This window comes from Filicampus tigris, chromosome 7 (assembly GCF_054856515.1).
Source record: "Filicampus tigris isolate MCC_2025a chromosome 7, RoL_Ftig_1.0, whole genome shotgun sequence".
Lineage (NCBI taxonomy): Eukaryota > Metazoa > Chordata > Actinopteri > Syngnathiformes > Syngnathidae > Filicampus > Filicampus tigris.
Window position 1 is genome coordinate 17,486,564 of NC_141223.1, and position 15,975 is coordinate 17,502,538.

The 15,975-nt window shown below is 42.1% G+C and overlaps 1 long non-coding RNA gene across 1 annotated transcript in view; it reads right to left on the reverse strand.

Moving 5' to 3' along the window:
* Nucleotides 1-711: 711 nt before the first annotated feature.
* The window catches only part of LOC147144957 (uncharacterized), a 29,880-nt gene continuing 14,616 nt past the window's right edge, over nucleotides 712-15,975 (reverse strand). The window contains exons 2-3 of the long non-coding RNA XR_015087592.1: nucleotides 3,591-3,741; nucleotides 712-862 (exon numbers count right to left, since the gene is read on the reverse strand). This is a non-coding gene — a long non-coding RNA (uncharacterized LOC147144957). The remainder of the gene's footprint in view (nucleotides 863-3,590; nucleotides 3,742-15,975) is intronic.

Consider the following 15,975-nt stretch of genomic DNA (forward strand, 5'->3'; position numbering starts at 1 on the left):
CCTTGCAGACCGGATTTTGGCCCACAGCACTGTGATTGACAGCTGAGTTTGACCTCATCAGTGGAGGTGGGTCCCTGAAGACTGATCATGATGAAAACCTCGCTAACAACACCAGTGATGGGACACGCCAACACCACAAGGGTTTTGTGTTTTTTTTTAAATCCACTTTCCTTTAAGGCAACCAATCCCTCCTTTGTGGTCTCTTTGGAGGTAAAACGCCTCTCATCCAATCGAAAACTTTCCACACTTGCGAAAGCGTTGCAGGTAACAACTCAATAAAAGGATAGTAAGGTTGTAAATGAAAGTAGAACATAAGGTCTGTGTTGATCATTAGCTATCAATTAATCACTCAATTACCTAAATGGTACGCGGTGCGCGTTGAGGAAAGAGGATCTAAGACGGCAACATCAGTTAAAATTGTCTAATGAAGTGCAGCTGAATTCAACATGAAACAGCAAATAATTAGCAAACTGCTTCTCGGGGGAGCACTTCAAAAGGAACCTCAAAGTGGTTCGCTCCCTTCAAAAGGCGAACATAAACACGCCGCTTAGGACTACACAGGCAGCACAAAGCTGTCCCCCGTGCCTTTCATTTATGACAATAAATAATGATTCATCACCAAAAAAGTTTAGAGGGTGTATTTGTTTGCGTCAGAAGATGGTAACCTTTGCGGCGCTTTTGCCGAGATGAAAGCGTCGCGGCGTCCAAACATACTCGGCATCAACAAATTTACATAAAACCAGGCCTGTCGCAGCTTTGGTCCACAGTTAGGAGGGTTCAGCTCGTCGGATTTTGCGGGGCCCTGCTGGGACCCGTGCATGGCAGCAGTGCTGAGAGACTCGTGGATCACTCGGCGGCGCGACTGTTGGGAAAAGCGCAACGTAATTAAAATGACACAAACAAAGTGAATCTAATTAGGAATCCCCGGCGCTCGAGCTCGTTAGCAGCTGACACTGCTAAATTATTTCCCTCCGTGGAAATAAATGAGGCCACTTGTCTGTACGGGTTTGAGGGCTGCAAGGTGCTCGGGGGACACCGAACGCGGTGCAAGTAATTATTGTTCAAGTGCAACTTGCAAAGTCAAATGCTGCCACGCCAAGTCATATGCTCTTAACAAGTACAGTGAAACCTCACAATTCAATATTGGGGACAATGGTTTAAACCGTAATTATCTCAACTAAACTCCGTTTTATTTATAGAGCACTTTAAAAGAACCATTGCTGCATACAAAGCGCTGCACATTGAGTAATCATATTTTATTTTTTATATCTTTTATTCATCTAGTCTGTAAGTGTTTGCGAAAAAGAAGGACATAATGGCTAAACACATTCGATCATGCTAGTGACTTTGGTTTTAACAAAGCCTGCCTCTGCACAATTATAAACAAATAAACCACAAACAAGCACAGTGTTTTGGGTGGCATCTTAAGTGCATTAAAGCACAAACTTCTGCGATTTTCAGCAGTTGTTTGTTTTTACAGAAAAAAACTGTGAGTATATGAGTATTGTGAAACATTGAACATTGTGAGCAGTTGTGATGTCATTTTCAGTCAACAGAAGACAAAATGGCCGCCCCCGGAGATGGCTAAAAACGAATGCATTTTGCTGCTTAATTTATATTCCAAAAACGCAAAATTAATCAGAATGCCGTATTTCAACTAGTGGGCCTGCTGGGAACATAATCTTCAAGAAAATATTCTTGGGTTGACTTCCGCTTTAAAAGCTTGACAACACACCTAAACTATCATCCAAATTTTGGACATCAAAATGTGTGATGTCAATGCATCTCACTCGACAGCATTTCAGCCAGCATCAAAGGACAAACTTTTCTGAAAAGATTAGACTAGTATGAGAAAAAGAATACATTACCATGGCTTTTGTAAAGCAGTAAAGACCTTACTGATGTATGTGTAGTGACTAAGTTAGTAATGTTTAGCGCTGTTACTGCTTATAGTTAAAATCTTTGTTCCCATTCCCATTAGGATTCTCAATCAGAGCTGGTTCTGACTTTGATTTGCGTCTTGTGTTTGACAAGTTGCAGCTATGCGTAGACTGCTGCATTTGTTTCTAGCGCTAGCTAGTTCATAACCGATCATATTGCCATATGCTTACGAAATAGTTAACTTCGTGGTATAAATGCTTATAGTTTACGTTTTTGTTCCCTTTCCCAATAAGATTCTCAGTCAGAGCTGGTATTGAGTTCGATTTGGCTCTTTTTTACATTTGCATTAATTTGTTGTATTTGATATGTTGCAGCTGCTGCAGTAGTTTCCTTGCTTCCTATGCTTATGAAATAATTAACTTGTGGTTAAACTTGTATTCCGGTGAAATGTTAATTTGAAAAGTCGTCTGTACAGTTAACGCTGTAAGTTCTTAGGTGGCCGAGAGTTTGTTTGGTGGGACACATCATCCAAATGTTAATGGGAATTTTTTGGTTCTGAATATTGACTAAATAACTTATTATTACAGATTGTATTTTGGTCAAACTTTGAGGTACTACTCTATATAGGTGAGCAAACGGACACCTGAAAACACATTTTGTTTGGTGAACTGGGGTCACACAGCTCGTGATGAATGGCCCGCATGCCATTCCACAAAAAAAAATAACACGCAGTCATGAAAAACAGTTGGTGATCCTGTCTCTCAGTCTGTGGTCTGGCTTTCAGACTTGTGCCTCCACTCGCTCATTCATCCGCACACACACTCTTAGTTTGTGTGGTGAGGTAAGTGAATCCAGTGGCTGGTAGTTTTGAGGGAGCCAGGGGAGCCATTGAGATCCCATTAGGAGGTTAAGTCGAGGAACCTCTCCATTGTTCTGCTGTTTGATTCCTGCCCTGTGACCCACACTCTGCTGGCCGGAGCCTGGGAAACCCTGTTAGTGATGATGAGGGGAAATAAAGGACGATCGCACGTACCCACAGAGGCACGGCTCAAACACACACTCTGCAAAAATACACAAGTAGGTAACAGTGTGGAAGCACTGACGGTCGGATGAGTCTCTGCGGGCCGGTGGCTGATGTGTAAGGGCGGAGAGATTTCCGGCCAGACGACAGTAACAGAACATGTGGCCAACAAAAAGGACAAATGAGGAAGTTGGTGATGGTGAAAAAATGAGATGGCGGTCCAATAATGCATTCCTTGCGAGGTTCAGTTACATCTAATGGTTTCATGAATCATTAACGAATAACACAGCATTTAAATCATCAACATGAGAAAAATTACTTGTGGAAAATAGCTTAGTTAGGAGACTATTGTCATTAGCAGAATGAGCTATGAGCTATTAGCTATGTTTTGTCTAAGCTCCCAATCATTAGGTTGGGCTGCTAGCTCTTAGCGACAGCTACAAAATTAAACAATCTCCAATTTTGTCTTGCTCCATCAAGGGACACATGAAATTATGAAACTTGAAATCTTTGACTAGTTTTCAGTTACAGGAGTCAGACAGTTACAGTTTGGATATTAGATACTATAAAGCCCCAATTGTAAGCTGGAGTTCAGCTCAATTTGTTGACGTGTCAGAATTTTATTCTGTCAAATATCAGAATCAGCATCTGCCTAAAACAAAAAAAATGGATATCAGTCAGGACCTACTTTTCTAACATCACTCGTACACCTGGCTGGCACAGAGAGCCTTGTATGGAAGACAATGGTGAGTGGTTGGTCCTCTTTTCAGGAGCGTTTTCCGGGTAAAGATCACGCCGCACAGCATTTCATGATACACTGGCAGTGAAACAAGTTCCCCCTGCACAGAGAAGAAGAAGTGCAGGTTTGAAAATGCCTTTAGATGAGATCAATATCACTCACTGCGCGCCGGCCATGAAGATGGAGCCATGACATAGCTAATCTACGAGGAGGCGCAAATAAGAGGATCAAACAACATCCCATCTCATTTCACAACGAGCTGATGCGGGCCCGGCCCATGGAAATTAGTTCGACCGGATCGATGTGTTTATCTGTTTATTTATATCCTTGATCCACACATTTGGAGGAACGTCTGTAGATGAGCAGAGTGGATGAGAGGAATGCTCGGCGAGAGAGGGAGAGAGCGGGAACGGAGAGTCATGTGGAAGATGGTGGGAGGAAGCGAAGCGAGGAGGGGAAAGAGGGAGGGAGGACATGCAGGGGGGAGGAGGCGAGGTTGGATGTCTTGTTTGGCTGATAGTAATCTGACAGCTATTAGAGGGCGTAGGGTTAGGGACCTGCTGGCTTGGGGTGGTGGGTGGTGATAGTGCTTTGTGGGGGGGGGGATATGATATATGCTTCCCCTCACAGTCAAACCAGCCTCTGTGTGTATGTGTGTGTGTGCGTCTATGACTTCATTCTTCTACATTCAATTCTCTTTTAGCCTCAATGGCACCCCCCTCGTCTCTCTCCCCCTCCCTATCATTCATTTCTCGCTGCCTTTCTTCCTGCCGCCCCACCACCACCACCACCACCGTCTTCCCCCGTTTCCACTGTACATTTGGGTGTCTCGCCACGTTACGAGCCGTGCCCTTAATTTGACAGTGTCACAGAGATCCATCTTCATTCTCTCACTCTTTTCATAATCTGATCCTCTTCCTCTAGCATGCAATTAGTGCCCCTCCCCTTTTCAACCCCCCCCCCACCTCCTCGCCGCGCGCCGTCACCGGTCCCCTCGTGGCCCCCAAAGCGGCGTGCCGCTGCCCCCGCAGAGCGGCCTGGATGATTGCTACAGCTTTCCCTGTGCAATCCATTTAGAGCCGGGGCCCTGTAATGAATATGTACATTGAGAGAGACCTCGGTAGGGGGGGAGGAGGGTCACGAGCAATCAACCTTGAATTCAATTATGCCAGTGAAGGTTAATGACTGTGCTCAGTGGTCAGAGGCACGCGCCACAGCGCCCATTAAAGCAGCTTGTCAGAAGTGACAGCGTACGGGGGGAGAGATGGGGGAAGACTCGGCGGGATGGGGAGGAGTCATGTGACGCACACCGCCAGCTAGATGGACAGATAGATAAAACGCTGTCAGTCAGAAGTGCTAGATTACATTGAGTTGGCCCCAACAAATCAGATTGTAAAGTTCTGCAGCCTCCTCCACACCCAGCCCTCCCCTTTCCTCCCTTCTCACTGTCTCCCCAGGGGTGAAGCTGAGCACGCTAGCTGTAATATGATTAGTCTACATAAAGACGTGTCTGGAGTGTAATTCACTGCTCACTAATGAGGCCCTGTCTGAACCCAGGACAGATGAATCACCACTACCCACTGGCGGTGCTCACTTACCTGGGGCCGGATCCTACCCCTCCCACCCAGACCAACCTCACCTTTATTCCCTCCTAATGTCCTTCCTTCACATCGTCACACAGGACCCCCAACTGGGTCACAAACTGTGTCCCCCGCAGTCTGATCCATCACACACTGACCTGACAGTCATGTGACTTCCTAGCGCCTCGAAAGACTGAACTTGTGACTATTCATGGACTGTTCATTCAAGACTCAAATTTTCAAGTTGGGTGGGTGTATATATATATATATATATATATATATATATATATATATATATATATATATATATATATATATATATATATATATATATATATATATATATATATATATATATATATATATATATATATATATATATATATATATATATATATATATATGTGTGTGTGTGTGTGTGTATGTGTGTGTATACATGTATTGACACAATTCACTCTACAATACGATAGAGGCCAATATACTTTCACTTCTGGGTGGCAAGAGGTCACACGAGCTCCAATTGCACCACTAGCAAACAAACCTCCATGTGTCATTTGACTAAGGCAGAGCGATTGAGGAGAAAGTAAAAAGCTTGAATGATGATTTTAGCCTTCTCCTCTACTTCCGTAGTTTGAATGTGTGAAGTGTCCGTCGCAAAGATGTTAAGTGACGTAAATTTCCGGATCACATTTCAACTGGTTAAGGTAATTCAAAACATAGATTATTGTAGTTAATGAAAACTAAAGCAATAGCATTTCCGTAAACATTATAAAATATTAACAAGAGTAAAAAAAAAGAAAATCACAACTATTTGATTTGAATTAACTATTAACTACTCACTATAGTGGGCGGCACGGCGGTAGATTTTCTTTCCATTTCTCTTGTTTTTTGTGGAAAATATGTACTGGATATTTATCAGCGCTTCTTGAAGATTTTTTTTTTAAACAAAATTATTATTATTATTTTAACGTCCGGGACCCTCGTGAGGATAAGCAGTATAGATAATGGATGGATGAATGGATAAAACTAGAGTTAAAGCAAAAATGTCCTTTATTTTCGACTTTGGTTATTAATTTTGTGCACAAGCTTTCATGGCTTATTTTAATTATATCTATTTCGGTATTACTGTCTGGCTGCACAGAAGAAACCAGGGTCGAACAGTCGTTTGGGAATTGCAGTTTAGGTTACTTTGTTACACAATATTTAGGGATTTTTTCAAAGAGGCCACTACTTTAGTACCAGTCAAACCATATTTTGGTCAAGCACAACACAAAAGCTTAAGCCACTTAACGTCTTGCTTTGATACCGACTCATCAGACGGCACAGAAGATATGAGTGCATAATTAATTCGAATTGTATTTTATATAATGACAGAAAATACGAGGTTAAGTGGTTCAAATGCACGACATCAGCTCACAAACCGGACATTTATTGGCACCATCTGTGCATATTGCATAGAAGAGTTGGCTCTGGCAGCGAATGTACAAGATTTATGAATGGCCCATCCGGGGTCGTGGACATCTCCTCCTCCACCACTAATATGCGTGTGTAATATGTGTGTGTGTGCCCGATTTTATACTGCTTAAGCGGCCCAATATGTGAATTTCTCTTATGCTTTATTTCCACAGTATCCATCAAGACGGAATATCCAAAAGCAAATTTAGGCATGGGAGGAAAAGTTAGCCATCTCCTTTAAATAGTTTATGTTGTTCGCCGATGAAGAAAATATCAAATTTGCGATGAAAATGTATGGAAATTGGATCAACGCTATTACGGCCGCGACTTTTTAAAGCAATATCTCCTTTCCAGCGACAGTCCATGTGTGGATGATAAATAGATGGTAGTCAGAGAGACTTGGGAGGCTCTTTGCTCCTGTGCAGCGAACCTACGCGTCTGTTATTGCATTTCAGCCAAACAGGATCAACATGCATACTTAGGAATGAAGCTCCCCAAATAAAGCCGCCTCCCGACATTGCCGTCACTCTCTGCCTCTCGTCCTCACTCACTTTATTTGTCATCAAGAATCTCATAGCCTTCTCACCGCAGTGAAGAGTCAGGTTATTGTAAATAAGATGAGATTTTCCTGGCGAGCGCGCACGTGTGTTTGTGTGTGTGTGTGTGTGTGTGCGTGTGTTTGCACAAGGCGACAGAATGGCTTTCAAATGGTGATTCATCAGCATGTCAGAATCAGGCATCTCTGAGACGCTAATAGTTGTGTGTGCGGCTTTTGAGTGACAGCCCCTCACACACGCGCACACACACGCACACACATCTTTGCACTTGATCTGACCCTGTCACCATCTTACGCTCCGTCCCGTCTTACAATGGGACCGTCCAGAAACGTCAAAGCGGCCATAATTCGCATCAATTATTGGCTGCGCTCGCATTTTTCCAGTTAGTCTGCCAGCTGAATGGTATTGGCTTTCCAATCAATGTGATGATTGTTAGGAAGGGGAGAGCTATTTATTCAAAACGGAACACTTTCTCTGTCTTCACAGGCTCTTTTTGATGGCGCTGTTATCGATTTTGTATTCATATTGCATTTCTGCTTCCACAAACTGCTTTTTGAATTTAAATAAAAATATGAACTGATCGCTGCTATTTCATTGTCGCTATAGTCCGTGGATATTTGAGTGTCGAGTCTTACACATCCCATATTCCTAAAATTGGGGTTGGGTTTAGAGGTGTAACAAAAACTGAATCGGAAAATCATTTCTTCATTGAAAAGATGTGAGTGCATCGAATCGAATCGTTACACTTTAAAATATATTGAGTTACGTATTGAAATGTGTTTATTGAACGATTATATCTTAGAAGGAAATTGAACATTTACAGTTTTGACAAGTTAATTCAAATCAGTATTTTAAGAAGAAATACAAAGAAATGATCTTTTTGAATTATATAAAGATGCTAACGGAGTAGACTGTTTGTGTTTTGTTGTTGTTGCTGTTTCTTTATTTTTTGGAGTATTATTGAAACTGCAAATTAAAGCAACAGGAAATTCCAAAACGGATTGTTGGATTAGAGGGTGGGATTAAATAAATTATGCTTCTTCCCACTCCTTTTTGAACATGTTAATTTGCAGAGCGGGGCATTCTGCCTATGTGACAGACCGGGCCGCCTATCCGCCTATGATGGACGGCCATTTTGTTGGCGATAAACGGAAAAAAAAATAGTTGGACTAAGCATAGTCGGAAGCCCATTTTCTTCATCTATGTAATGGGCTATTTTTGCGGTGAACCCCCACTGGGCGATATGTGAAACGAAAGACTCATCGTGGCATGCCTCTCCGAGGTCCTCTAAGATACATAAAGGACCAAAATGGTCCTAGAAGGTACTAAAAGGAGACACATTTGGTCCGGCCGTGGTGAGGCTTCCATGCTGCGATGAGTCTCGTTTCAAATATCGGCCAGCGGCGGTGCTTACGAATGGCGGGTAAATGAATCCCTGTTACTTACAGTTGTTCTTTATACAGAACAATCACAGCCGTAGGTTAATTTAATGTGAAAATATACAACTTTAATTCTGTAATTGTATATAGTTTTTGTTCCACCAAAGATAATATTGAATATTGTTCAGATATACTGTATGAAGCACTTTATCAAAGGATTTTTAATTCTGATGTTTTAATGCATAAAAAGAACCATTTTAAGGCCTCAACACGCCAATCTGATGTCGGCTGTCGGAAAGTCGGTACAAGTCATTTGTTTGTTGTGTCGCGCAACGTGGTGAAGTCTGAGCCATTGTCGGGGAGCCCGGGGGCGTGTTCGGCCGATTCAACATGTAGAATCGAGTTGGGCTGTCGGATCAAATGATCAATGTAATTGGTTGTTAGCTAGCGAATCAGGGCAGTGGACAAGAACGTGAAGTGACGAATGTGGACAAACGATGAAAATCGAAGCTTTTCCTCAAGAACTAAATCGACTTTGCTCATTTTCCACATCTCCTCTTTGGACGTAATGGCTGGCTAGACAGAAGCTATGGGAAGCTATTGAGACACAGCTGGTTATACCAGGCAGGATTTATTTTTATACTCAAGTTTATTTTCATATAGAAACCGTTCATAATTGTTTGGTAAATATACTAAATCCGATGGCATGGGGGGGTTTGTACTACTTCTCACGGATGCGAAGAAGATTCGGAGTAGTTGGCGTCCCCGTTGATTTTGCAGTGTGTTCTTCTGTCATTTTACGGTCCGACATGCCTCCCTGTGTGGAGTTTGCATGTTCTACCCCTGCCTGCGTGGGTTTTCTCCGGAGACTCCGGTTTCCTCCCACATTCCAAAAATATGCATGGTAGGTTAATTGGACACTCTAAATTGCCCCTAAGTGTGATTGTGAGTGCGGATGTTTGTTTGTCTTTGTGTGCCCTGTGATTGGCTGGCAACCAATTCAGGGTGTCACCCGCCTACTGCCCGAAGACTGCTGGGATAGGCTCCAGCACTCCCCGCGACCCTTGTGAGGATAAGCGGTATAGATAATGGATGGCTAGATGGATAGTATTGATTTATTTGCAGAAAAAACATTGTTACTGTATCAAAATATCGTATCAAAATTGCCATATAGAATTGAATAGTTACAAAAAGTGCTATATCATTTTGAGTCGAATTGGTAGTTCATATATCAATACGTATCGTATTGGGAAAAACTTGTTAACTTTGGAGATTAATCTAATTGTTATAAAGAATTAAATTTTGAAAAACTAATTTCTTCATTTACTTCCTGTGGCAGCTGACCTTTGCTCACTTTGCAGGCAAGAGGAGAGTCACTGCCACAAAGACAGCCTTTTACGTAGTTTTACTTTAAAAGGTTGCTCGACGGCTCATTGGAAACATCAAAAATAATTTGTGCACTTTGCAAAGGCAAATTCAAATACCGTATTACTTGTACGTCTTTGTCGTATCATCTCAGATATGCTCTTAATGTCTTAACACTCACAATCCTATTTAAGGGCCGTCCTTGTCTTTTGCCAGCAGGCTGCTCAGGACAATGAGGCTCTCAAATGAATGCAGGGAAGTGTGATATTTTTTGCTATTCTGAGAAGCAGACCCAGCGAGCAGGAGAAGGAGGCAATTATTGTTCTACAGCCAGGGAGGGGAAATACTTGTTTCCTTGACGGGACCTAAATATTTACCCTCCTCTAACGGACAGCTGACTCACGCTCGAGAACGACGGCACGCACGGAAAGACCCTTGGCCCCCCCCAATCTGCACTGGGCCGCCTCCAGTTCTTGGTCGATGCACACACACGCATACACGCATGTTTTCTCTCAGCACCACGCACACCCAGCTTCCTTTACTGATTAGAGGACTGCAGTGCCATGTTAGTCTGACGATAACCCATTTCCCATTTTCGCCATCAAGTCACGGTCCTTTTTAGTGTTGCTGCGGCAGGTGACAAAAGACTGCAGGAAGTCAGCCTGCTTTTGTGTTATGAGCTTGTGCCATTCAGGAAGAACTACTAGGACTTGATAATTAGTGGTCAAACTCTTCAAACATTTCACTGCCACATTTCTGTACTTAAAGTGGAAGTCAACCCAAACATATATTTTTCAAGGATATGTTCCCAGCAGGCCCATTAGTTGAAACACGGCATTGTCATTCATTTTACGTTTGTGGAATATAAGTTAAGCAGCAAAATGCACTCGTTTTTAGCCATCTCTGGGGTCGGCCATTTTGTCTTCTGTCGACTGAAAATGACATCACTGCTCACAGCTGACAACTGCTCACAACGACGGCTGACCTGTTTTCTGAATCTGAGCCGTGATTGGTTGTTGTGATCAGTTGTGATCCAATAAGAGGGGGGCGCGCTCTGCCTCTCTGAACACACACACACTCACAGAGTAGTGCGCAGGCGTCAGAGTAAATTACCGGACGTGACCCTAATGTTCATTTCTTGACTCGTTCTGACTTACATGGAAGAAAAATAGCACAAAAAAAAAGTGCTAAAATATCGAGTTAAAACTGTAATACATGAATACACAAATGAAAATCTGCTATATAGTGAATCAGCAATAAACACACGCAAAGTAGCGAGGGAACACTGTAATGCTGACAATGTGTGTCACCCTCATGGAAAATACAAACATAAGTCAAAGAAAGGTGTACGTGTATTGTGATTGGGAGTAAGGGTGGGCGGACAGAGTAAGACACGTTAGCTGCAAACCGGAATGTTGTTGTTCTTCTGTCCCATATGTTTAGGTGTTTATTCATCCTGTTTGGACAATTTGTGTGTTTGTGTGCGGTCAATCTGCCGCCACAATCCTACACACACCTGTTTGCTCCATAATATGGCACACCTCCTGTGTTCAATATAAGTAAAGTCCATCCAAACTAATACGCCTACAGTAAAAGAGAGACGGCATGGGCACAAGATAAAGTCAGTGCTCATGAGTGAATGAATAAAATCAACGTACATAACGTATAAAACTCTATAAGCACAAGGGCTGAATGATTTAGAACTATATTCTAATTGCGATTACTAAGGTAACAATAAAAATAGGTATTCTGAATTTGACATACCACAGAGGGGAGTGTTGTTCACAAATTTGGGTGGGCATGTCCGCCTAATGCGCTGAAACCAGTTCCACTGAACTGTCAACCGCTTCTTAGCTAGCTAGACAGGTAGCTGGCTGGATAACTGCACATTGTAGTGGTAGAAATATGCCTAGTAATAAGAATTAAATAACTCGCAATTGACCACTGATCCAGAAAAAGGCACATAAGTTGTTGTATAGTGGGGGAGGCGTGCATTACTTAGTATTGTTTCAGCCACACCGAAAAAAAAAAATCAGGAAAACTGAAATGATCATCTGAGTACAATGGAGTGTAGTTTTCAGTCTTGCACAAGCTTTGAGCAACTCAGCATCTCAAACTATGTATAATATATTCAGAAACAAAGTGTAAAATTCACTTTATAGGGTTTTTAACTGTAACTGTCACGTCGTGTGTGGTGAAACACTTTTTTCTAGAATAATTTCTTTTGAGTGCTTCTCAACACGTCATGTTGAAGCCGCACTTTTTCTGGAATGAGTGTCGCAAAAAAGCCATAAAAGCCAAAGACAAAGCAAAATGCTGTCGTTAACATTTGGTGCTCACTGAACCAAAATCTTGTGCTCAGGTTTTGCGTGATGTCAAGTGTCTGTTGGTTAAAACGTAAAGATTTTGTGCAGCTTTGGATGAATTATATCTTGGTTTTGAAGCTTGCTGCAACAAAAGTACACATTTTCAGTAAACCTGCAGTATCAAAGTGATACTCCCTGAAGCCTCCCTCAATGGAATCAGAGAAAGTTCTCATCTTTCTGTGTATGATAAATTGTATATCTCCGCACGAGTCAGTGAACTTTTTCATTCCGGCTGTACAGAAGGCTCGATTCAAAGATACATTTAACGATTACTGCCGTGTTCACTGCCTCACTCCCCCATGAAAACAAGAGACAATAAATAATAAATTTTTCTCTTTAAGCTGTATTCCTAACATGAAAGAGTAATGCTTGCTAATACCCGTCTTATATCACATATTTTGTCGTTTCGTGGGATTTAATGAGCGCCGGCGCTCTAGCAAATTAGGTGCTGGAAGTTCCTGTTAATTAGAAGTTCAATTATGTAGTTTGCATACATTAATCACAGTGTTGTTTCACCACATTCTATTTGTGCTTGTAACACAGACACGGGCTGTATTTAGAGAGGAAAATAGCTTGGCTGCTGAATGTTCTCAGATAAACACCAATGACTCGTTATATCTGCAAACACAGTGAACGGTGGAATAATATTTATTCAGACAACTATTGATCGTGTCCAAATATGAAAAAAAAATTCAATATTCTTTAAACTGGTTACTAACAGTTAAAAATAGAACAAAGAGAATGACATAAATAACAGTTGCACCAAATAGCCAGCACAATGCCTATTGAATTATCATTAGGCACAAACTCTTATATTCTTTACCTTTTATCGACCAGAGCTGGGCATTTTACAAAAAATTTGTAGTCAGTTTATTGCCTTCCGGCTACAGCCATACCCTTCCGCCATCTGTTTATCCGCGCTTTTTATCCAGCCGGACCAAATAGTAGTTCTATAGGCCGGTTCGACTATCATTTTAAGGGCGTTTCTGACTACCAACTTCGAGATCCCCCCCAAAGCCAACCGCGCCCCCCCCAGCCCGGCACGAGATCAACAAATGAAAGCATGGGTGGATTTATCATCATCATCATCACGTAAACGCAGCCTATAAAATGCAAATGAAATGCCAATTACATCGACAGGAAAAAATGGGCTTCCGACTATGCTTAGTCCGACTATTTTTTTGAAGTTTCCTGTTTATTGTTTATAATTTGTCTGTGTGGCCCGGGACTTAATGGCCAGGTCATCATAGCTCATACTTTATATTGCAAAATATTTTGTGCACCTGCATGCCGCAAATGATTAAAATGTGGTAAACTGACATAATTTCCCCTTTTTTTCCCTTCAACACATTAAACACATTCTAACAATGTGTGACACATGATTACATGTTCAAGTTAAGTAAATCCAAAGGATTGTTTTTTTTTGGGGGGGGGGGGGGGGCGTGGCTGCATGCCCTCCAGGCAGTCTCTTCAAAACAGAAGAACGTGCAAGTGGAGGAGATTGACCAAAAGAATGAAAAGAGGACAACTCTAACCAACATGTTTTTTCATCTATCGTGAGACTGTGTTATGGAAGCATTCAAAAATACACTTGCGCAAATGCCACCAGATCATAAAAATGGATACCAGCAAATCGGGGAGAGAGAAAACCGCTTTTTAACAGTGATTTTGGGGAGTGGGCTGGGAGGCGTATTTTACCCAGGTGCTTTTTGTTCTTGGGAAATGACAAGTCAAGACACTACTGAATTCCACTTCACTGGGTTCTGTAAGAAAGGCAGATAAATGTGTCATTTTTATGGTAGCTGTGTTTATAAGAGGCTTCAGTATGGCACTGTGGTGAGCATGAATATCAGCAATCCATTCAACACACAGGATCGGTAATACCAACTGCACAGCGGCAAATGCTACATTTAACAAGAACAGCGGCTGGAGTGAGACAATAAATGTCTCCCTGAGGTCAAACAGAGAGTGTATAAAGACACACTTCCTTCTAATCAAGTCCAGTAAAACAGTCCACTATTTCCTCTGTGTGCTTGAGTAGGAGGAAATACACAGCCAAACAGGAAATGTTAGATAATAAAACCTGGAAACAAGCCCCGATTATCAGCCCACAGAGGAAGAGAAAGTTTAAACACTATGATATACCGGTAGTCTAAAATATTACTTGTCCATCAAAAACAATCAAAAGCAAGGGGGCTGCCTGTAACGGTAAGACACAGCACTGTCTGTTGTAGCCGGCGGAGTTTGCTTCAGTCCACCATTTCGATTGAGCCTAATCCACTATTCAAAAACCGAGACAACCTATTGGCATCCATTAATCCTGAATTGGCTCACAATCAATGCCCTCCTCAATAGCTTTTTATTCATTCATCATTCATCAATACTTGCAGCTCTTTAGGTGTGTCCAGTCCTTTATAACGACATACATTATGCTCACTGTGTGAATGCTCCGTACTGACGCTGCCATCTGATCTGTTTTAATGTCGAGTGCATTTGAGAGGAAGTGATCCCAGCACGTGCCACCGGCGCCATCAGACTCATGTGTGAATGGGAGTGTCATTTCGCACAAAGTAAATCAATTAAACGTACGGGAATCTCTCGGGGGAGCAGCGGGGGTGTTGTTTCCTACCCACAAATCCCCGTGGACCTTTAAAATACACAATATAACTCAAAATGTAATCTGTGTTTCCATTACAAAGCACAAGCGAGTCGGGTTGTCATGGTGGCAGCACATAAATATCTCAGATTTACACTTTGGTAGATGATGCTGCGAAAGATAAGCGGGGCATCGTCAGGTTTAATCATAGGATGTTAGTAGACGTCATTGTTAATAAATAAACCTTATTTTAGGATAGTGTTAGGCACATGTAAGGAATTGAAAAATAATTACTTTGTCTGTAGTTACACAACGCATTGTTACACGATGTTCAAGGGATGAAATTATATCTTCTTTTTCCTCCCTTGTGGGACAGTTAGGGTCAACAGTTAGGATCAACAGGCATATATTTCACACTGAGTAAGTCAACTATTATATCATATCATTATATAATAAGTTAGTTATTGTTCAGTCAATGAAATGACCTGTACTTGAAAATATATATATATATATATCACACGCGCACACACACGCACACACCCAAACGATACGGGCACTAATAATCTGGTTTGGGCATTTATGCAAATCCAGCCTTTGAGGTGTTGTGCCCCCGAGGGAAGGGGGGCGGGGTCAGCAGGGGTGGTGGCGAGTGCACACGCCTTGAACGAGGTGGGGACAAGCGTCAAGGGTACGCTTAGCCTCTACAGAAGGTAGAACTGAACCCGACCCTGAGGGGAGGCTTCACAGGATCAGTCTCAGAGCATTGTACTAAAAATGTCAGAACGTGGTGCAAAAAGCAGAGTTCAGATCAGGTGCTCTTAATCAGAGCTGCCTATCTATAGAAGTTATAGTTTGTTGTCTGTGCATCATTGGATATAATAATCTGGTGATAAAGCTTCACTTTGTGTCGCTGTCCTTGTTCCTCACCGCTGATACGAATCGGGGGACTCGAGTCATATGACTTGACTCGAGTCAGACCCGAGTTGCTATTTTTAGGACTTGTGACACAGGAATGACATGACTTGACTTGGGACTT